General features: G+C 41.3%; 1 long non-coding RNA gene across 1 annotated transcript in view; it reads right to left on the bottom strand.

The window, feature by feature from the left end:
* Positions 1-22,152, bottom strand: part of LOC124501095 (uncharacterized) — a 122,097-nt gene that overhangs the window by 11,646 nt on the left and 88,299 nt on the right. Inside the window, exons 10-13 of the long non-coding RNA XR_006959702.1 lie at positions 15,768-15,905; positions 13,113-13,239; positions 4,080-4,210; positions 3,310-3,502 (exon numbers count right to left, since the gene is read on the bottom strand). This is a non-coding gene — a long non-coding RNA (uncharacterized LOC124501095). The remainder of the gene's footprint in view (positions 1-3,309; positions 3,503-4,079; positions 4,211-13,112; positions 13,240-15,767; positions 15,906-22,152) is intronic.

Below are 22,152 nucleotides of genomic sequence, written 5' to 3'. Positions count from 1 at the left end.
AAAACCAGTGTCTGAATTTGTGCTTCCATCGGTAAGCTAGAGATTCCCAGGCCAATTTAAGCTTTGAAAACCTTCTTACTTGTGATATTTATATACATCAAAAAAAAAAAAAATACTTAATCTTCATCCAAGTCTCCACAATAATAGACTTGTTTTGACATTCAGAAGCTATATTTTGAAATATTTACTTGCTTCTGATCAATTCAGATTATGATTCTCAAACTATTGTTAGTCATTCATGAATGCTTCACTTCGTCCAGAGCTGCTGAAACTTTATGAGGATCGCCTAGAGCCACAATATTGGAAAATGTTGCCTGCTTTCCTAAAGCTCTCTTTAATGACCCGTGTTCTTAACAGCCTCTGTTTAAGCGACAAAAGAGGCAGTGTTGTTAGGAGGGATGTACAGTGCATTGCACAAGTTTACCCTGGCAAGCCGCAAGCCCTGATCTGCAATCCTGTGTCAGCACTTTTCAGTCCCACTAACATGGATACAGATGGGTGTGCGGGCTGCTCCGGGCTCCTCCCGGGGCCAATCAAAACATGGAAAACAAAGGCCTTTATAAGCTCAGCACTGACCACAGTCCCTACAGTGTTGCTAAAGTCACATTTTTCCTTTGACTTTCCATCTACAGAATACCTCTCACCTGAGAGAAATCAGATTGCATTCACAGCCGGGGACTTCGGCCTGTTGTTCTGGGGAGGGGATGTGATTTTTCCCTTTGGAAAAGGGAACATGAAGCCCTTCTCGCTCTTTCTGTAAGAACTTACGAAACAACCCAATAGCTCTCTGAACACAGGATGCAAACCAAGGACACCTAGTCAGCCCAGAGCACGGGCACAAGTTGGACAGACACTATGCAAATAAAGGAAAATGAAGAAAGTGAAGCCGTTATCTGAGACCATTCGAGGGAGAGAAAGATATGCTCGCTCAACTTCACTAGCATCTCCAAAAGCCCTACCTTAGCCACCATAAAGGTCATCCTCTCCAGTCCTTCACCCCACCCATTATTCTCTCTCAGAAAGACTTTTGTGCTATTATAAGAATTTGTCATCATATTCGGGTTTAAATTGACTTGTTTTTGTCTATTTCCCTTATTAGAAATCTGTTCTTTGTGACGCCAGAGACTATAGTCTCTTTGTTTTCAGTTTTTGTGGCATGTGGTGCTGTTTTCCATAGTAAAATGTGATAAATATTTGTTGAATCCCTAGATGAATAACAGGATAATTGTAGCAAGACACCAGATTACTAGTCAGACAGTGTGTGTTCTAGTCTGGCCCTACCATCAACTAGTCAGGTGTAACAACAAGGCTCCCACTATGATGGGAACACCCACCCCAAACCTCAGGGACCTACATCAGAAAGCATCGACTTTTGCTCACAAGTCTGTACATTTGCTGGGGCTCCACGAGGCTTGGTTCCAGCCAGCCTTCAGGGTAGAGTCAGGTGTCTCCGTATTCTGGGACTAGCCGCATTTGCGGCATGTTTTCATCTGTTTTCCTCGAGAATGGCAGAGCCACAGAGCGGAAAGCAGAAACACACAAACCTCCCAAAGCCTCGGCTTGGAACTGACACACTGTCACTTGTGCCTACGTTCATTCCACTGACCAAAACGAATCATATGGTCAAGCCCAACCCCAGGGGGCAGAGAACATACTCCACACAGGATACACCACAGCAAGGATGAGGAGGGAAGGAAGAATTGTGGACAAGCCACATCACCTAGCACATGACACAAAGAAAATTCAGTTTCAATTTCCAGGAAAAAAAAAAAAAAAAGACTGACAATTCCAGTCCTGATAAGCACAGGGCTCTTCTGAGGGCCAGATGCTCTCATGTAGACATTATGTAATTAAAATTGTTTAACCAAGAGCTAAACATTGTGTAGGCACCAGATAATGATTGAAAATGACCATTGACAGGGCGCCTGGGTGGCTCAGTCGGTTAAGCCTCTGACTTGGGCTCAGGTCATGATCTCACCGTTTGTGAGTTTGAGCCCTGCCTCAGGCTCTGTGCTAATGGCTCAGAGCCTGGAGCCTGCTTCAGATTCTGTGTCTCCCTCTCTCTCTCTCTCTCAAAAATAAATAAACATTAAAAAAAAAATTAAAAAAAGAAAATGACCATTTGCTTTTTCTTATAGAGAAAAAGACTACAATCAAAATACAATATGATTGGGGCACCTGGGTGGCTCATTCAGTTAAGCGTCTGTCTTCAGCTCAGGTCATGATCTCACAGTTTGTGAGTTCAAGCCCCATATCGGGCTCTTTGCTGACAGCTTAGAGCCTGGAGCCTGCTTCAAGTTCTGTGTCTCCCTCTCTCTCTGCTCTTCTCCCACTCATGCTCTGTCTCTCTCTCCTTCAAAGATACATAAAAATATTTAAAAAAAATTAAAAAAACCAAAAATACAATATGATCATTACTTAACATAAGTTGTGTATAAAATACTGTGGGAACAGGAGACAGAGTTGTTGAGTTGGCCTGGGTGATGTTCATGATGTTCTGCAAGCTACTTTACAATTAAGGAAGAACAACCATTGTAGAGAACAGGGAAGTGGAAGTGTGTAGGAAGAGAGGAGGCATTAACTTTATCAGTAATATTTCCTTTTTAGGGTAAAAAAGGAAAGATTTGAAGCAAATATGGAAAAAAAGTTGTCATCTGATAAATCGAGATGTTGAGAAAATGGAATCTGTTATATTATTTTCTGTGTATGTTTGAAATATTTTATAACCAAACATCAAAAATTTTTGAATGTTTATTTCTGACAGAAAGAGATAGAGAGATAGTCGGGGAGGGGCAGAGAGAGAGGGAGACAGAGAATCACAAGAGGCTCTGCAACTGTCAGTGCAGAGCCCGACGTGGGGCTGGAACCCATGAACCGGGAGATCATGACCTGAGCCGAAACCAAGAGTCCATTGCTCAACAGACTGAGCCACCGAGGTGCCCCCAAACATTAAACATTTTTGAGTTATTTTAAATTATTTTAAAATTATTCAAAATAATTATTTTAAAATTATTCAAAATAATTATTTTAAAATTATTTAAAATTATTATAAAACAGACAAAGAAGGGAATGAGGACATTCTTGGCAGAAAGAGCACAAGTGGTAGGAAAAGTAACTTGGTCTTAATGGATGATAGTGCAAAAGGGACAATGGTGGAAGAGAGTCAAACAGAAGAATGAGAAGGCACTGTAGTCATTTCTCAGGGCTGCTGTTCAAATAAATACTGGGTGGTTTAAAACAGCAGAAATTTATTCTTCCACAGTCCTCAAAGCTAAAAGTCTGAGATCAAGGGATCAGCAGGGTTGGTACCTTCTAAGGGCGCTGAGAGAAATCTGCTCCATGCCTCTGTCCTAGCTTCGTGATGGTCCAGAATTCTTGGCATTCCTTGGCTTAGAGAAACATCATTCCAACCTCTGTCTCCTTCTTCACATGGCATTCTCCTTGTGTGTCTGTGTCTTCACATGGCCATCTCTGCACCGTCTCTGTGTCCAAGTTGCCTCTTCTAATAAGGACACCAGTCAGGTTGGATTAAGAGCCCACCATTCTCCAATATGACCTCACCTTAATTTAACTAATGACATCTGCAATGACCCTATTTCCAAACAAGATCACATTCTGAAGTACTGAGGATAAGGACCTCGGCAGATCTTTGGGGGAGACCCAATTTAACCCGGAAGAAGAATCAAGATGTTGCCACTACTTTTCTTAGCTATTATTATCAGCATATGTTTGTACTAACTAAAAAATTCACAGGAAGGGCACAGTATGTTGTTAACCAATTGAAAGACCTCCTCAGGGGACCTATGACTTCTCTGACCCTGTAGAGGGAAGGAAATCACACGAATGATGATGCTTTCTGCGTTTCTTCCATTTTACTATTTATTCATGTGCCTCCCAGGCTAACCCACATTATGCTCTGCTTCCCTGCTTCACACCAGCCCACGCTGGGTGACTCACCATCCTGCCCCATCAGTTTCGTCATCCAAAGAAAAAACCCTCTGGCTACTACCACCAGTGTTTTGGACTGCAGTGCTTTGCCCTGGAGTTAATTTTTAACCCCGGGCCCTTCAGAAACTCACTTGCACACCAAGATCCGGCACCAGGGGTCCGCTTCATACTTGGTGTCCAATTTAGGAAACTTCCTCAGGAAGTTCTTCACAATGTATGGGCAGAGTTTTCAGGCGTTCCTGACCTGTTTTCTGGTTTACAACTATAGAAACAGTGAATTACTTCAAATCAGTCTTTCGACTACTTGGCCCATGCCTTACCCTAGCCAAATGCTTTTCCCCTCCAACTGTATGATCCAGCTCTTGTCAATTTCTCTATCCCCCTCTCCTTTGCTCCCTATTCTTTCACTCCACCCTCTCCTTTGCTCCCTATTCTTAAAATCGTCTTCCTTTTGTCCTTTTCACCTCCAGGTCATTCCACAAGGTTCTCCCTCCAGCTCCTCAAATGTCTACGCATTCTCAACCTTCACTCTCGGTGGTCAAATATCACTTCTTTGGAGAGGTTTTCTCTACCCCTCTCTCTACCCCTCTTCCCTAAAACAACTTCCTCACATTCTCAGACTTACTGTGGCATTTATTTTCTTCTAGGTTTCTTTGTTCATTTCATTATTTACCGGCTTATTGTATGTCTCCTTTAAAAAATGAGCTCATCTGTCTATCTAGTTCAGGAATAGCCTCTGCTGCTCATACAGCACCTGGCACATAATAGGTGCCTAGTAAATATAAATTGAATGAACAGAATAAAATGCTGAGCTTCCCAAAATCGTTACAAGTTTGGGGTCTAAGCAGGAAATGTAGGTCCCTTGCATTACTGGCCTGTTAGTGCTGGTGTCCTAGGCCTCTGGTTCTGTTTGCTGAGTAACTGACACTTTATTGTAAATCCCTTATCTTGAGTTTTTGACTCAGTTCCAAAGTTCTGGATTCCAGACCCTGCTTACAAGAGACAGGGACCTAAAGAACCAGCTGGTCTTCTCCCTCTCTCTCCCTGCACTCGAGCTTTTGCGTGCCGGATATTGTAACTGCTGCTCCTATCCGCCTTGACCCCAAACCCGCCAAAGTCCTTCTTGTCTGACTCAGTTCCTGTCCTCCTTCTCTCTTGTGCCTACCTTTCCACTATAAACCTTCTTTCTTGTTTCTACCCCAAATATGCCATGATGATAAGCATAAAGGAATGGTGAATCTGAACACATTTTTAGAAGCTAATCGTTCCAACTCATGGTGGCCTCTATTGGAGGCTTGTGCAAAACTGCTAGTATATCTGTGTCACTAAATACAAATAAATGTCCACATCAATCTATGCGTTTGCCAACACCAATATAGATAGGGACTAAAGCTGCGAGGTTTTCATGTTTGGGTACTTTTAGACAACTTTCAGGTATAATTGAGACCATTTATAGGATTGATAAGGGGCATGCCTTGAAGACTCTTCTCTGTAAACCTAATTATATCACTTTCCTTAAAATCCAGTGTCCAGAAAGCATTTGAGAAAAGCTACTTTGAGTTGCCTGGATATTTTCCAAGCTCTGGATACCATAGTTAGTCACATGGAATGTGGAATGGGCTAGACGTTTTGGAATTGTTCTTGTTAAACTGGTGTAAGCGATTGACCCAAAAGCTTTAATAATCATTATTTGTTTAACAAGTTCCTGTGAGGAAAGCTATGCAGTTGTCTTGTGAAGTAGCTTCTTAAAAGGCTTTTATTTTGTCTGGATATGATAAGAATCATTACATGGTATGTCTAACCGATGAGTTAGTGCTCTTTCAGTGCATAGAAACTTCTATGGGAAAAAGAATTAGACAATAAGCACCAATGACTTAATACATGCCATGTTTCCAATTCAATTTGCTTTGATAAAAATCTAATAATCTCCAGGAACACAAATATTTATCTACAGTGATTGGACAGTCGGTTAAAATAGGCATTCTCGGTCCCTTCAAAACATTCATTTGTCCTTTATACGACCCACACATTGTCAAGAGGTTAATAATGTTGAAAAATTCCTGTGGTGTTTTTAGTTTTTGTGCTATCTGGCACAGAAACATCAGGATCCTTAATTTTGTTTTCAACATAGCATATTCCTTATTCACAATCAATGCTCCTCTGTCTTAATCAACAAAATAGGAAACAGATTTTTAAATTCTGAAATCACTATAAATTCATAGCATTTTTCCTTTGAAGTAAAATATTTTACATGACTATAGTGAAACAGGAAAAGAATTTGTTTGATCAGAAGGCTCAACAACTAAAAGAATAATAATTTGTCTTCAGAGAAACAGATCAAGATTTTAAAGGTAAACAAGTATTATTTAAGAATTTGGTAAAAATGATTTTTAAATGTGCTAGGTTTTATGTTATAGAATGTGTTTCAGAATATAATTCGGCCCTAAATACAATTATATACCACATTGCCTGTGTGCAAATATTATTCTTTCCTATTTAGACATTGTTTTAAGTATGACATTCTACCTTAGTAGCAATGTAAAATGTACCTTAAAAAAGATAAGTTATCTGCTCCAATAAAACCATGGCAGATAAACCCTTTCATTGAATATGTCAAGCACATGTTAAATCATAAAATCTCATAGGACTGACTGTAGAAGATACCTGCATACAAGGTTCCTATCTTTATATACATTAGATCTCTAATACGTTTCAAGTAAGCCTTTGAAAAAAGAATAATTTATAATTCGTAAGATGTGGCAATTAATATTAGACATCAAATTCAAAAGCATAGATGGGCTTCACTTCTTTCAATAAATCTCAGGTGTCTAGAAGAAAAGTACAATGGGAAGAAAACGCCGCAGATCAAAACAGTGGGTAAAGAGGAACGAACCCAATTCTAACCCATCAGAGAGATGGAAGCCTCCAGAAACAGGATGCTGTATAAGCCTCCCATTAGTCTATATGATAAGCATGTTGCTATTAAAAAGCAAAGCAACTGACCACCATTTCTCTTAAAGTATGTGAGGGAGCCTAGAGATGTTTCCATTGTCCCCATCTGTCCCCAGCTTCTTGTTTGGACTTGAAATCTCCTCCATTACCTTTATTTACCTAATCCACTGACCACGCCTCCTCTCATATCTACCGCTATTTTCTCACCTCCTTAACTTCCTTCAAAGTGATCTTGCCCCATGGGCCCATCCTGATCAACCCCAACCAACCATGTTCACGCCTTTCCCTATTTTTATCCCTACAGTTTCACTCTCAGGCACAACTCCTCTGCTCAAGGCTATCTTGCCTTGGGTCCATGTTCAAAAGCTGGTGTGTGTGTGTGTGTGTGTGTGCGCGCACGCATGCCCACGTGCCATAGCTTGTGTTTCAGGGTAACCATTCTCCCTGTGCTCAAACCCCAGCTCTGCTCTTCTGTTGTGAGGTACGTCAACTAAACGCATTAAGCTTCGATGCTCCCTTTCTGTAAAGTGAGGATTATAATGGAATTTACCTAGTAAGGATATTTTGAAGATAGAAGAGGTAATGCAAGTAAATCACTCAATACAGTGCTGGTAAAGAGTAAACACATAATAAATACTGGTTTTTATTATTCTTATTGTATTTATTATTTCATCTACACAGAGGCAATTCTCTTTAGTGTGGACGCAAAATATTTTATATTACTTAGTATCACCTATAAATTTGGTGACTGCACTGTTTGAACTAAAATTGGGACAAATCCAGAAAATCACACGTACTTATGCAGGAAAGAAACAGAAGCAGTGAAATAAAAACAGTACCAGGTGATTTGAGATGGGGAAATCACTGTGTCCCTAAGTCCTGTGCTATGCTTTTTTAATAAAATTGAGTCCTCCAAGAAAAGTATGCTGGGTCTACACAAGTGAAGTGAAGGACTAATTGGTTTGGGGTTGGATTCTGAATTCGCAGGCAGGTTAGAACAAGCTTTTCCCCCCCTGCATGGGATGCATAAATACAGACACCTGTGCAGTGTACTAGGTTATTGCTGTTAAAGAAAACCTTATCTTCTCTTCCGACAATTTGTTGTGAGGACAATGTCAGGAAGAAAACCTTCCCAGTACCAGGGTGGGAGGGGCCAGCAGACAGAACAAAGTCGTGAAACAGACTTATTATCATGTGAAAACCAGAGCTGGAAGGAAGTTTTTGATAGAGCTGGAACCCCTGTTGCCAAGGAAAATGGGCCAGGAGGTCTATGATATCTAAGGTCTTCAGTAATTGTATCTGAGAGCAGACTTGTAACAAATGCTTTCAAGTCTGTTAACTGGATGGCTTTGGAAAATCCCAGCTGAACTCTTAGAATCTCATCTGCCTAATTCCAATTTTGCCAATATTTTAAATGCATATATAGTATAAGAACCAGGGCTTTCTGAAAACCTGCCATTAAGGTAATACCAGAGGAGGAGACAGAGAGGGGAGCAGGGAAGGTGTGTGGCTGAAGGTTGGTGGCACAAGAAGGCAGCTCCAACAGAGACGGACTATAACAGAATGGCCTTCTATGCTTTTTAAAGGGAATTTCCAGGATAGACACACCTCACAGACAAATCTAAGTATGGCAATACCTTCCTCATTTTCTATAATCCATGCCTCTGTTCTCAAGCATTTATGTGGATAATTGAAAAATGACGGTATATCGGGGACCTGGTGGCTCAGTCAGTTAAGCATCCAACTTCGGCTCAGGTCATGATCTCATGGTTCGTGGGTTCCAGCCCCACGTAAGGCTCTGCGCTCAGAGCTCAGAGCCTGGACCCTGCTTCGGATTCTGTGTCTCCCTCTGTCTCTGCCCCTCCCTGCTTACACTCTATCTCTCTCAAAAATAAATAAACATTGAAAAATTTAAGAAAAATGACAGTATAACACATTTCTTTCCTTGAGTCTCCATTTCCCTAAAGGCAGATGAGCTTCAATACTGAAGACAAATGCTCCATGTGGCAAGGGACAGTCGTGTCTCAGGTAATCCAGTGATCTCATCCTGATAGCCCGGCCCTACCAGTGCCCTTCCCAACAACCCTGAATGGAAGCAACACCCATGCACCCATGGGAATAGAATGGCTCCAAATGGCCTTTTGTTTTCACGCTCTAATCTTCAGAGTCCTCGTGCTCCTCTCTTGACCTTGCTTTGTTTCCAAGGTGAAATATTTATATTCCTACTGTACCTTATTTTGATAGCTGGTTTATGGTGTCTCTCATTATGCTCTTTAAGATGTCGTTACTGATAACCCATTAAGACTTTGTATTGGAGGAAAAAAATATCCATCCTGTACTGGGATAAGAACTAGGGCCTAAAAGGTAAAAAGCATATGTATGGTCCATTATCTACTCACCATCAAATGCAGACACACCATCCATAATTTATGCCAACATATATAGAGTATATAGAGAGCATAAAACTAGGGCATGAATTATTATTATTGTTGTTTTGAGAGAGAGAAAGAAAAAAAGAGAGAGTGGGGTAAGGGCAGATGGAGAGGAAGAGAGAGAATCTCAAGTAAGCTCCACGTTCAGCACAGAGCCCAACTCAGGGTTCCATCACATGACCCTGGGATCATGACCTGAGTCAAAATCAAGAGTCAGATGCTTAACCAACTGAGCCACCCAGGTGCCCTAAGGCAGAAATTATTGAAGCCAGGTCCAGGTACCCAGTTCTTCAATATACTGTTCTCTCTACTGTAGTGTATGCTTGAAAATTTCCATCACAAAAAACTTCAAAAATATATATGGGATCCAAGAGACAAACTCAGAAAAGAAAAAAAAAAGTTATCTGAATGATATTCTCTGATGTTAGATTACTGTAGGCAGCATTCCTATGCTTAGGAGACCTCCAGTGTTCCTCTCTGCAACCTTGGGAAGCTCGTGGGAGGAAGAGGGGTGTTTATTTTTAGTGTATGTTACTTTAGTGAGTGCCCAGTTTTCTTGCTGAGGTGGTCCAGGCACGAAATGCTATGTATTTGATTTTCTCAAACTACATGGCGGCAAGGAAATAAAAGTGTAAAAGCTTCGGTATTGGACAGACTAGATTCAAACACTCTTAGGGTACAACTTGGGAGCAATTGCTAATTTCTCTGACCTTTCATCCCCTACAAAGTAGAGTTAATATCAGTTTCACAAGGTTATTATAGAAAAAGTGCCTACCGATAGGTCTAGCAAATAACAGATTGTCGATGCATTCTCGTTTCCTTCCTACTTGTCATATTTTCAGCTGCCAGTCATATAGCATGTTGAAAAAATTCCAAAGACTTTCTAGATATAACTCGGAAACCTTTTCAGTTCTCCAAAACACCAGCAAAATCTTGGCATATCCAGTCACTGCACATTATTAATAGTAGAGCTATTAATAGACAAGGAACCCACGCCTTTAGATAGACACCAGATTGTGTGGTGTTATTAGAAAGGACAATAAACTCTCAGTTAGGGACATGAATTCTCATCTCCACTCTCTCACTAAGAAGCGTTGCCTTTAAAAGGGACACCCAGCCATCTCCTGTCCTTGGAGAAGAAATTTTTCTAAAGCATTTTTGAGCCCCCAACTTTCTAAAACAGAGAGAATGATAAGCATAGAAACAGACTAAAGTATATATGCCATTAATAATTTGATATGTTACTATACTAAATAGACATCAGTTTGATTGTCCTCAGGTATGAAAACCACCCTTATTAGATTTTGACAAAGTAAAAGCACTATACAAATATGAGGTTTTGACTCTGGATCAAATGGCCTTGGCCAGAGGCCACTGCAAATACTTCTGTTGTGTGATTATTACTGTTTTTACTATGATGAAAGTGGGATTATGAATTTAATGCAATAAATAGCTGCAAAGTAGCTAAAGCTCAGCATAGAGAATAATTAACAGTGTGGGACATCAGCAGGCCCCTGGCCTGGCCCCGTGCTTACCGTGGCCTTGGCAAGTTACAGTTGCTTGATTGCTACAATAAAGCATACCCTGTCTTTAAAAGTTGTTAGAAGTTAAATGAGACAATGCTGGTAAAATGTTCCTGGTATTACTAAGTGCCTAAGAATCTATTTTCTTCATGAATTTCCACTTTGGAAATATTATATCAGTACTTTATCAATCAGGTTGATTTTCCGGAGTTAAAACTCAAAATTTTACTTTTCATATTTATGAGTCATTCACTGTTACATGTGTATGTGTGAGAGAGAGACAGAGACACAGAGATTACACATTTATAGGGTTTCAAAAAACAGCAAAATCTTAATTAAATAGCAAGAGGACAGTATTCAGCTGAGCTGAGCAGTCATGAAGGCAACATGGAACTCACAGACAGACTAGAGGGAGTTAAGGAGTGGGTGACTCTCAGTAAGAAAATACTTCCTTCCATCAAAAGTCACAGATGTCTCTACAGCCCTTGCCACCACAGCCCCCGTCACAGGCAAGTTGTGCACGCACATCAGTCAAGACGATGTGCAAATCACCCTTGAACAACAAAGGAGTCACATCTCCAGCATATTCCATATCTGAAGAATTGAAAGCTAAGAAAAGAAAGAGCCTGCACAAGGCATGTAAACACAGTTGAAGGGTCTACATTTGAGATGCTACATTTTGAACAATTGCCAGAGACAGCATTCTCTTCCGTGGAAAATCAAGCTTTCATTCAAGAGAGTGACCCATAAAACCTTGACAGTGCTGGATGTGACCCAGTACTCTGCTACTGACACAGAGCAGCAGGTGACCCGAAACCCAGAGGACAGGAAGAAACCAACACACAAATGGAACCACCCAGACCCAGCCTTCCTCCGACCTCATTTATCATAATCCTAATGGATGGGGACAGAGGACAAGCCGCTGCTGGTGTGTGCTGTTTTTGCTACGTGTGAATTCAAGGCACAAATGAATCTATGCATTTCCACCGTTTAGGCTGAGGTCTTCTCAAAGATGGCCTGCAGTTTTGTTTTAAAAAAAAAAGAAAAAAATCAGGTGAACTGGACTGATAACCATACGACATTTGCAGAGAAACACCCATGACAAACGATGGCCAGACAGCCTAATCCTATCTGAGGGCACCACCTCTGATGTGTACACGACAGGTATTGATTCTGGCCCTGACAGTCTTCAGCCTCTCACCACAAGACGGGATTTGGAAACCTCAGGCAAGCTGGCTGTCTTTCCCTAGGGGTTCAGTATCATCGCCGGGGACTCCCGGGGAAGAACAGACCCCAGGGCTTTTACTATTTGAGGACCAAGGGGTTATCTTCCTGTCTCTGCTCCAAACTGAAAAAGCAAATTGTCTACCTTTACGTTTCTTCTGGCTCCTAAGTCTTCCTCAATGCTTCCCTCATTTTTCTTCTTCCTTTCTCTCCTCACAGTTTCTTTTCCCAAAGCCATTCATCTTGTCCTCACCTCCTATCAACCAGGAAATCATTTAGCTGCTGAGACGGGTGGCCCCAGTTTACTTTGTTTTAAAGATAGACTTACCCCCTAGTGGAATCCCAGCCAGAAAGCCTGCTCCACCGCCGCCCCCACTGCCCCGCCACCCTCACCTCCTCATCCTTGAGTAAGAAAACCCAGACATTTATCTGGGCCTGCAACTGCCCTTGCCGGAGGAGCCAGAACCTCCCAGACAAGGGAGGAAATGCTGTAGACAATAGCTGAAGCCACTCGGTCCACAGCACTCAACTTTTCAACCACACCCATTGGTGGAATTTGTTACCGGTAAACACGCATTGCTCTAAGCACCATTATTTGTTAGAGATGAAAGGGAAAAATCATCTGCTCCTGAAGTCAGCCCAGCTCTTACAGATGATTCTGGATCTGATACACATGAAAAGTGGATATTTGTGCTTCTCTGAGCCAGGAACTAGACAGGGAAGCCCTTTGCTACCTAAAGATTGCCCTTTTCTCTGTACCTGGAGCCCAGTTGGTCTGCTGAAACTCCAGGATGGGCAATGACTTCAAATCAGATTGTAAAGTAATGAGGGCAGGGAACATGAGAAACCTGTGCAACACTGCTTGGAAACCTTATCAAAATCCCCTTTAAGAATTACATGGTGGTTCGAGTTAGCCTTACAAAATTACATTTAACCTAAGTAAAATGATAATAAGAATAGTGAAGAATACGGAAAAAGAACAATGAGAGTACCAGCAATGATCCACATCCTGAGGGGGTCCTTCCTGACTCACCCAGCCTGTCTCCCCATAGGTGAAGCTGCTACCTGTCAGAACTTGCAACATCTCTCGGGATCCTCTTCTCTTTCGTGGTATCTCTCAACTTCGTCCAGCAGCCATAGCTCCAACCTCTCTCCAGCAACTGGCAAATAATGAGCAAACCATTCAGTCAATGTATTACATTCAATGTATTTCAAATACTTTGCAGTTCTGTGTAGGGTCTTCAAAGTCAGCATAACCCTGTTACGTTTCTATCTCTTCCATGGTAAATGCTCTGTCTTTTAATGACGGATTTGATTTTTCCAATAGCCAAGAGGTGTTCATAGCCAGTCCCTCTGGGAAATAAAATTGGTTATCAAGCCAGATAAAATATTTTCTGTTAAAAATAAAGTGTACTCTATTTTTTTAATGTTTATTTATTTTGAGAGAGTACAAGTGGGGGAGGGGGCAGAGAGAGGGGGAGAGAGAATCCCAGGCAGGCTCCACACTTAACACAGAGCCCCACGAACCGTGAGATCATGACCTGAACTGAAATCAAGAGTCGTGTGTTCAACCAACTGAGCCACACAGGTGCCCCCAAAATATACTGTAAAATAATGTGTGTGTGTGTGTGTGTGTGTGTGTGTGTAATAAATTGGCTCTGAAAGATGTTTCCACTGGTAGGTTTAAATATGTTTTATACCAGTAGGTATGAAAAGTTTCCAAGGGTCACAGCTCTGAAGGACAATTCACATTTGGATATACACATTATGCTATGTTTGCTTTAAAAGATTGATTATTTTATAGCTACAATTCATAAAGCCTGTGGTCATAAAACACCTCCCTCTATCTTGGAGGCAGACTACACTTGTACAAATAATGTTATCAGGTTCTAACTCAGCTAAGACCACTTCTGGCCCTAAACATGGCTAGACTCCATTCCACTCTCAAGTAGCCAGGACCACAGGATCTATTCCCAAACATGACTTCTAGCTTACACAGGAAAATAAAAAAAGGAAATTTCATTGCAAAGGAACCAATCCTGTAAAAGGATAAGAAGTTACTAAAAAATCAAAACAGCTTCAACCATAGAAAAAAGCTTAATATTGGTTTGGGGGCATTTTTGTCAATTACAAAGGGCTTTTAAAGAGAGAGGCAGCAACTTTATCTCGATACCACATCTGCCACTTGCCAAGGTGTGGCATCCATCTCCAATAACCCTGCTTTGTCACCATCCAGCTCCAACGGACTCAACGGTGCCCTTTGTCACTTGTGAGTCTCACTCCTCAAATCTGCTGCTTGCTACTTCAAAAGCTCCTAATCTACAATTTCGTATTCTGTGCCCACAACCTCCAAGTTATGTTTACTCATTCTCTTCTTAATTCTCTAAAAAGTGGGATTCTGGTTTCCAGAAATAAAGACTGGACTTGAGATGGATTCAATTCTTGGCTTTTAGTTGTGGCCTCAGAAAATGTCATTAAACTTCCTAAGTCTTTCCAAATAAAAAAGAAACTATTATAGGCTGTCCTAAATTATTTAATATATATTCCTTAAAAACTGAAAAAAACCATGACTATATAAGGCAAGTGTTTATGAGTTTGGTGTATTTTCGTCTGCATATGTTACATACATAAGTTTTATGATGTGGGAACATAGTATAATATTTATTGTTGTGCTGTGTGCTTTGCTTCCCTTTACAAGATTACCAGTAATGCAGCCTCTGCTTATACATGTCTTTGCAGTGACCAAGAGCCACATAATTGTGAAAGTAATCCCTTCTGTTGTGGCTGCTGAAATGCTGGCATTGTATCTGATATTGAGAGGTCCTCCCCATTTTGGTTTTAGATCTTCCTCCCTCTACCTGCATACATTTGCCCTCCTGCGGTCTTCTAGAACAACACATATAAATCTAGTCCCTTTGCCATATGACAACCCTAAAATATTGAAAGTGAGCTTTCATATCTCTCCAGCTCTTTTCTTCTCCGATCTGAGTAGCCTTGGTGTTTTTGTTTTTCTTTGTCCATTTCTCCTCTGACGTTATTTGTGGGTCCTTGGTCGTCCTCACCATAGCATCTGCCAACTCTAGCTTCTCACACCCCTGAGGCCTCCTTCAGTTCCATCTCTCACCTGAAACCCTTACCCTGTCAGTGTAAACTCCTCTCTCTCCCCCAACTTCTACTGAACTTCATTCTGTTTTCATAGGTCTCCTCATCTAGTCTGTAAAAGATATGTCTTGTATTTCTTTTGGAACAAACCACTACCCACTTTTCACCTCTGCCATCATCAACCTCATAGGAGACTGTCTCAAAGCTACCTTTAGATTCTTTTGGCTGACTTTGGCAGTTATTTCCTTTTTTTTTTTTTTTAATGTAACCATTTTCTGTGCATTGTTGCAACCTAATTTAGAACAGTCTCAAAAGCTAATAAACTAATCAAAATGCTTTATGAAGTGGAAAAAGGAAGGATCAAACATAAAGAGAATTGTATTCATCATCTGGGCCCAGTTTTATTTTCTTTAATGTGCATATGTATACATAATTGTCAAAATGACTACTCTGGAGTCCAACTGCTAAGGTTCAAATCCCCATCACTTAATAGCTCTGTGTCCTCTCTTTACTTCTGTTTCCTCATCTGTAAAATGGGGATAATAGAAACCACCTCATGAGGTTGTTATGAAGATTTCGCGATTACCAGTAAATACGTGGGAAGTGCCTAGATCAGTAGTTGGCACTAGGCAAGCAAATGTTTGCTACTGTGATGCTGAAGAGGACAATGATCTATGCGCTCGGGAAAATCACTTTTCATCTTTCCAGGTCTCAACTCCCTAACCTGTAAAACGAGAAGGAAAAAGGATTAAATGCTTCCAACTGTGATAGTGACAACTGTACGATCCTAGAGCCCTTGACATTTTACAAAGCACGTCCACATGCAGCAGCTCACCGGGAAACACTCATCAGTATCCCATGCTTTCAGTATACCTGACTTGCTGAAACAGATGACCAATGTACTGGAAAGTCTAAATACTGACTCTGGGCCCTGGCCTCCATTTAGCAGAAAGATCCAAAGTCCTCAAATAGCTTATGCCTTCTCCAGTATCTGGCTTGCTATCTGCAAAATAACTCACCTTGAAAATCTGGACTACCAAATGGCACATAAGAAACTGGAAAGAGGCAGGCAACGAATAAAACAAGGCAAGGATATTTATTGAGTATCTACAATATAGATCATTATAATGTCAATCCCATTAAGCCCTCACAACAACCCGCGTGGAAGGTTTTACTACCCGTATTTCTGAGATGATTTCCTCATAGAGGCTCGATACGAGTGCCAAAGTCACACAGTTACTAAGTTGAAATCAGGTTGGAAGTCTGACTGAGCTCAAAGCTTGAGCTCATGCTAAAGTTCCACACTGTCTCCCTGAGATTTGCAATCTACTAGGATTGGGATACTGGTTGCCATTTTAACTTCTCTGCTCAACCTTAAGCCCACTGAAAGGTTTTGTTCGATAAATGGTGCCAAGAACATGATGAGGTATTTTATCATAACAACTGGCCTATAGGTGGCAATATTTTCCACTCGCGACTGACCCAATCCAGCACTCATCACGAAAGCCTCAATGCAAAAATGTCACTGTATTTTGAAGGCACCCTGAGACAGCTCTACCTCACAAGTCCACCCTGTAAGTGATCCAGACAGCTATTGAGCAATGACATTTCTTCCATATTTACAGTGTAACAGAGAACAAACACGTCTAAACCATGATCATTGTTGCATATAATAAATATTGTCATTGAATGAGCTCAGGCCACTTTTTTTTTGTTCTTGTTCTTCCTCGTTTATTTCCCACCAACACATTTTATTGCTCCCTGGCTTGATGGCTGCTAGCCCTGAGGGCACGTGAAAGTGAAGTCAGCAGAACTGTTGCTGAAAAGTCTCCAGTTGGTCAACAGACTTGCTTGCCCATTCAAAGGAAGTAGCATGAAAGTGAGGGAGCAACGAAGCCATGGTCTTGAGATCCCAAAGATATCACTATGTTTGGCAAACTCCACCGAACTAGAACGTTTGGCCTTAAATAAGTGAAATTATAATTATATGTTAAGCTACATCTACATCAGGGGCTCCTGGGTGGCTCAGTTGGTGAAGTGTCCAACTCTTGATTTCAGCTCAGGTAGTGATCTCAAGGTCTGTGAGTTCATTCAAGCCCCGAATCAGGCTCCCCGCCTGATGTGTGGAACCTGCTTGTGATTCTCTTTTCCTCGTTCTCTGCCCCTTCCCCGCTGTCTCCCTCTCTCTAAATGAATAGATAAACCCTAAATAAAAAAAAAATTTTTTAAAGCTACATCTACATTATCTTCATGGTCATTTTAAGAGACAGTTACCTGATGCCAGGCAGGGTACACTATATATTACTCTGTTTGGGCCTCACATGTAATCTTGTGAGGTAGGCACAGTTGTTATAACCATATTTAATGAGGAAACTGAGGCACAGAAATGTTTTGTAGTGTTCTTATTGTCATAGAACAAAACAATGGTAGCATGAGGATACACACGCCAGCAGCCAACCTCCAATGCCCATGCTCTTTCAAAGCAAGTTTCTGATTGCTTCTGGAAAACGGTAAGATACTCAAGTGCATGCCCATAAGCAGAACCATTTAGTTTAATAGTTTTCATGAGATTTCCCAATCCATTTAAACAATCCTGTACCAAGCAGTTAGTGTGATGAAAATGAACGCGATCTGCATATGCTAAGAAAACCAAAGCCACGGTGATCAAATGAATTTCCTCTGTAGGGTCACTTCACATACCTATTAGATTGATCACACACAGCATTTGAGATGGAATTACTCTGAGAATTTTTGGTATGGCTGGAGCTAACTTATGGTGAGTGTACTTAAGGGATTACATTTGATTCTTACCATGACTTTTAGTCAAAGTATCTGACAATGAGATGAATAGCTGTTAGAAAGGAAAGGTAAAGAGAAAACTGTCAGCCCACAGAACAACTTGTCACTGATTTGTTTCAGAGGCTTGAATTCATAACTCTTCTTCCTCTTTTTAACTCCACAAAGGTCCTTCTCCTTCCAGAAAGTTCCTCTTCCCAAAGCCAAGGACTGATAAGGAATGAGGACAGAATATCATGTGCCTTGTTGTCTCAAGTGGCTTATTGACATCGCTAAGATTTTTCAGACTGGGTAACACCCATTTAGCTTATTATGCCCCTCATGGCAATAATCTTTAGTACTTTCTCCCTGAGAAGGAGTGAAGTACAGTGGAGTCGGATGATCCCATTATAAGAGCTAATTGTATGTGGCCACAAAATACAACTGAAAGGCAAAGGGGGACAATGGCTTGTAACAAGGAAGCTAGGAGACCCCACCTGGGGCAATGCTCCCTATGTTATACCCATATCCGTCAAGGAGGCATGACAAATGGAAGATGGCACAGCCCTAGGGGTTGGAAGGTCCAGATCTGAGTACCACTCACCCTATGATCTTGGGCAAGCTCCTTTTCCTGTTGAGGCTCCAGTTGTCTCACTGTTATAAGGGATAAAACCTCACCCAGAGGGTCGGGAGACACTGATGAGATTTCATTCTGGCAGATATCGGTCACTCTAGGGATCTATGTCAATGTTAGTTGTGAGTTGATTCTTCAGAGTTCTGGCCTTGCCTCTCACTCTATCCAAAAGCTTGCCCTTGATCTTTGCACCTCTTCCCAAGCCCAGAAGAGGTAAAGATTCGACATTGCCTTGGGTGTGATCCCAGGCAGTCTTATTAATCAACATGACTTCCTGTTTCCCTACAGTGAGAAGAGAGGAGGGAAGCAAGGTCTGAGGAGAGTGGCAGGGGCCACACCAAGTGAGGACCTCAGCAGGGACAACAAGAGCCTGCTCAAGCTGAGTCAGTCCAGTGTTTTTTCCTGTTAAATGATTCACATGCTGAGGCAAATCGGTCTGAGATGTGCACACTCTTCTTTGCCTTTCATGACCTTCCAAATGAGTTGGTGATTTTTGTTTTTGTTTTTCCTATTTCACTTCTCTTTCCTTGGAAAAATGATTGTACTGTTTTCATTCTAGGTTGAGGTCCCCCCCAACCCCCACCCCCTGTCATTTCAATGTTTGGGGTGGAGCGGCGGTCATATCAAAAAAACACTGTGCTAATACATGACATTAAAGCCACTTAAATGTCCATTTTAATTGTTATTCATATTCCCTAAGCTTCTTGTGTTTTTTTAACTCAAGTAGGTTAAATTATAAATAAAATCTCATTGCATATTATATACAATAAAGTCTGAGTCTTTAAAAAATCAAGCTCTAAATAGATGAATTTTCCATATGTGTCTTAAAAGGCTTATTGTTGTACACAACCAAGACTTTTTTCAGTTATTTTGAATGGGAATTCCTTCTGGAATACATAACAGAAAAAACATTTTTCTTCTTAACAAAATTAAAACTTTGATTCATTATTAAAAGCCATAATCCCTAAATCCTTTTAACACTCCTGGCCACCATTTTGTCCTCCTCTCATGTTTAAGTGAGGTCAGTTGTCACTGAGGCCCTTCTTCCATGTTTGGTTGATCTCCACGCATATCCATAGCTGTAATATCCTTTTTAGACAAGTTATCCAGGAAGAGATGGTTTTACTATTTGGTTAAATCTGGACAATGCTGACATTTCCCAGCTTAAGGCCCTCTGGTAACTTCTCACTATAGTTAGAATAGTAGCCAAACTCCTTTTCATGACTTATAGAACCCCATATGGCCTATTCCCTGACCTTCTCTCCAACCGATTTCACCCTCATCCCCACACTGGCTTTCTCTCTGTTCCTCAAAAGGGCCAGTTTGTTTAAGGTGCTTTGCACTTGCCATTGCTACTTCCCTCATCTTCCTCCAACTGCTTCCTCTCTCTTTTAGGTCTAAGGTCAAATGTCACTTCCTCACAGAAGTCATCAATGTCTCCCACACCAAGCAGGTTGTAACCACTTTCCTGCATTATTTTCTTCCCAGCAGGTAAAGCACTTTTGGAATGCTTCAGGTCTGTTATACTCCAGGAGAAGGAGGCCTTTATCTGTCTTGTTCACTGCTTTATTACTGTTTCCAGAACAGCCCTCAATACATAGGAGGCACTCAATAAAGACTGTTAAAGGGAAAAATCCTGGCTCATCTCCACACCTCCTTAAAGCTCTTCCGTTTATCATAGGGAGCTCTGGTTGCCTTGAGTCTTATTACACATTGGGTAACCCAGTCTAAATGATCAATTACAATGACATCATCAGATGGCTCTCACAACATTAAAAAGCTGGTAACGTCCAATTTCATCCCAATTTTGGAAAGAGAGGAAGAGAATGTTGATGACACACCCTAATTTCTTGGGTAGTTCTTTTCAAACTTTTCCAACAAGATATAACTAATAGTTTAGGGGGGATCAGAACAGGAGTATAAAGTGGCCCCCAAAGACAATATATCTTTCACATGTTGTGGATTTTTTTTAATTTTTAAAAAATGTTTACTTATTTATTTTGAGAGAGAGAGAGAGCACACGAGCACACACGTGGGGGAGGGGCAGAGAGAGAGGGAGAGAGAGTCCCAGACTAACAGCATGGGACCAAGACCTGGGGCTCTAATCCACAAACTGTCAGATCATGACCTGAGCCAAAATCAAGAGTCAGATGCTTAACCGACTAAGCCACCGAGGTGCCCTTTACATGTTTTTAAAATCCAGATGGGGGCGCCTGGGTGGCTCAGTCGGTTAAGCGTCCGACTTCAGCTCAGGTCATGATCTCGCGGTCCGTGAGTTCGAGCCCCGCGTCGGGCTCTGTGCTGACCGCTCAGAGCCTGGAGCCTGTTTCGGATTCTGTGTCTCCCTCTCTCTCTGACCCTCCCCCATTCATGCTCTGTCTCTCTCTGTCTCAAAAATAAATAAACGTTAAAAAAAATTAAAAATAAATAAAAATAAAAATAAAAAATAAAATCCAGATGAACTTTGCATTCTAATAATCACATATCTGGGTTTGATTTAGCATAAAAGAAATTTCCCCTCAAATTGTTGGAAGAAATATGCCCTCCAAGAAGATGTGTCCTGTTCACCCTGGAAAACCACCAAGGATCCCCAAGTACATATGATCCAAGCTGGTAATCATCTAGAAATAATTCTAGTGGAGCCTTGAAGGGAGAACAGCTCCTACCCATCCTTTGCTACCCTCACCCCATCTTCACCCCAGTGAGGAAGAGCTCTGGAATAAAGACACCTAAGTGAGCCTTAAGTCGTAAGGGGTGTGAAGTTTTGAAAAGGAAAAACAAGGCTAAAAGTTATATCTTTCTGCATCACTCTTTTTTCAGACATTTCTTTTAAATCATTTCACTGCTCTCTTTCTTTCCATGTGCTTGGCAAGGTGGGAGGTATAAACTCTCCTTGCTCCCTAGAGGAGAGAACCTACAATGAGCATATAACTCAATTTTCCCAGCACCATCCTGGTTATGACTATGTTGTCCTGGCAGTATTATTCATGCTCCCTCTCCATTTGTATAGTATATGGTCACTCCAACGGATGCCTTCCCCACTCTCCCTCCCACTTAAAAGGACAAGCAGGAACCACTCTGAACAAGTCATAAACAACATGATGTAAATCTTCTTCCAGTCCAATTTCAACCCACCAAGGAAAAGGAGTCCTTATGACTCAGATGAGTTGTCCATTTGATCCATTGAGAAAAATCATAAGAGCATTTGGGGTCCAAACCTTGGTTTTAGCAATGACATTTCCTTTGTCTAATACATTTATGCAATTAGGAAATCGATAATTACCATGGGTTGCTCATTGAGGATTGGAGGTTCAGGATCCAAGCCATCATGGCACAAATTACAATAATAATATTTATAGGAACAAGACAAAAGAAGCGACCAGGATGGTGAGGGTGAATGGAGTTAATTAGTAAAAGCATTTAAAAAGAAAATGTAATAGGGGCGCCTGGGTGGCTCAGTCGGTTGAGCGTCCGACTTCAGCTCAGGTCATGATCTCACGGTCTGTGAGTTCGAGTCCCGCATCGGGCTCTGTGCTGACAGCTCAGAGACTGGAGCCTGTTT

Source organism: Lynx rufus, unplaced genomic scaffold (genome assembly GCF_022079265.1).
Source record: "Lynx rufus isolate CCGP_SWC_20201006 ecotype Redwood Valley unplaced genomic scaffold, mLynRuf1.p SCAF_10, whole genome shotgun sequence".
Lineage (NCBI taxonomy): Eukaryota > Metazoa > Chordata > Mammalia > Carnivora > Felidae > Lynx > Lynx rufus.
Note: the sequence above shows the minus strand (reverse complement) of the source record. Positions and strands in the feature narration are given on the sequence as shown.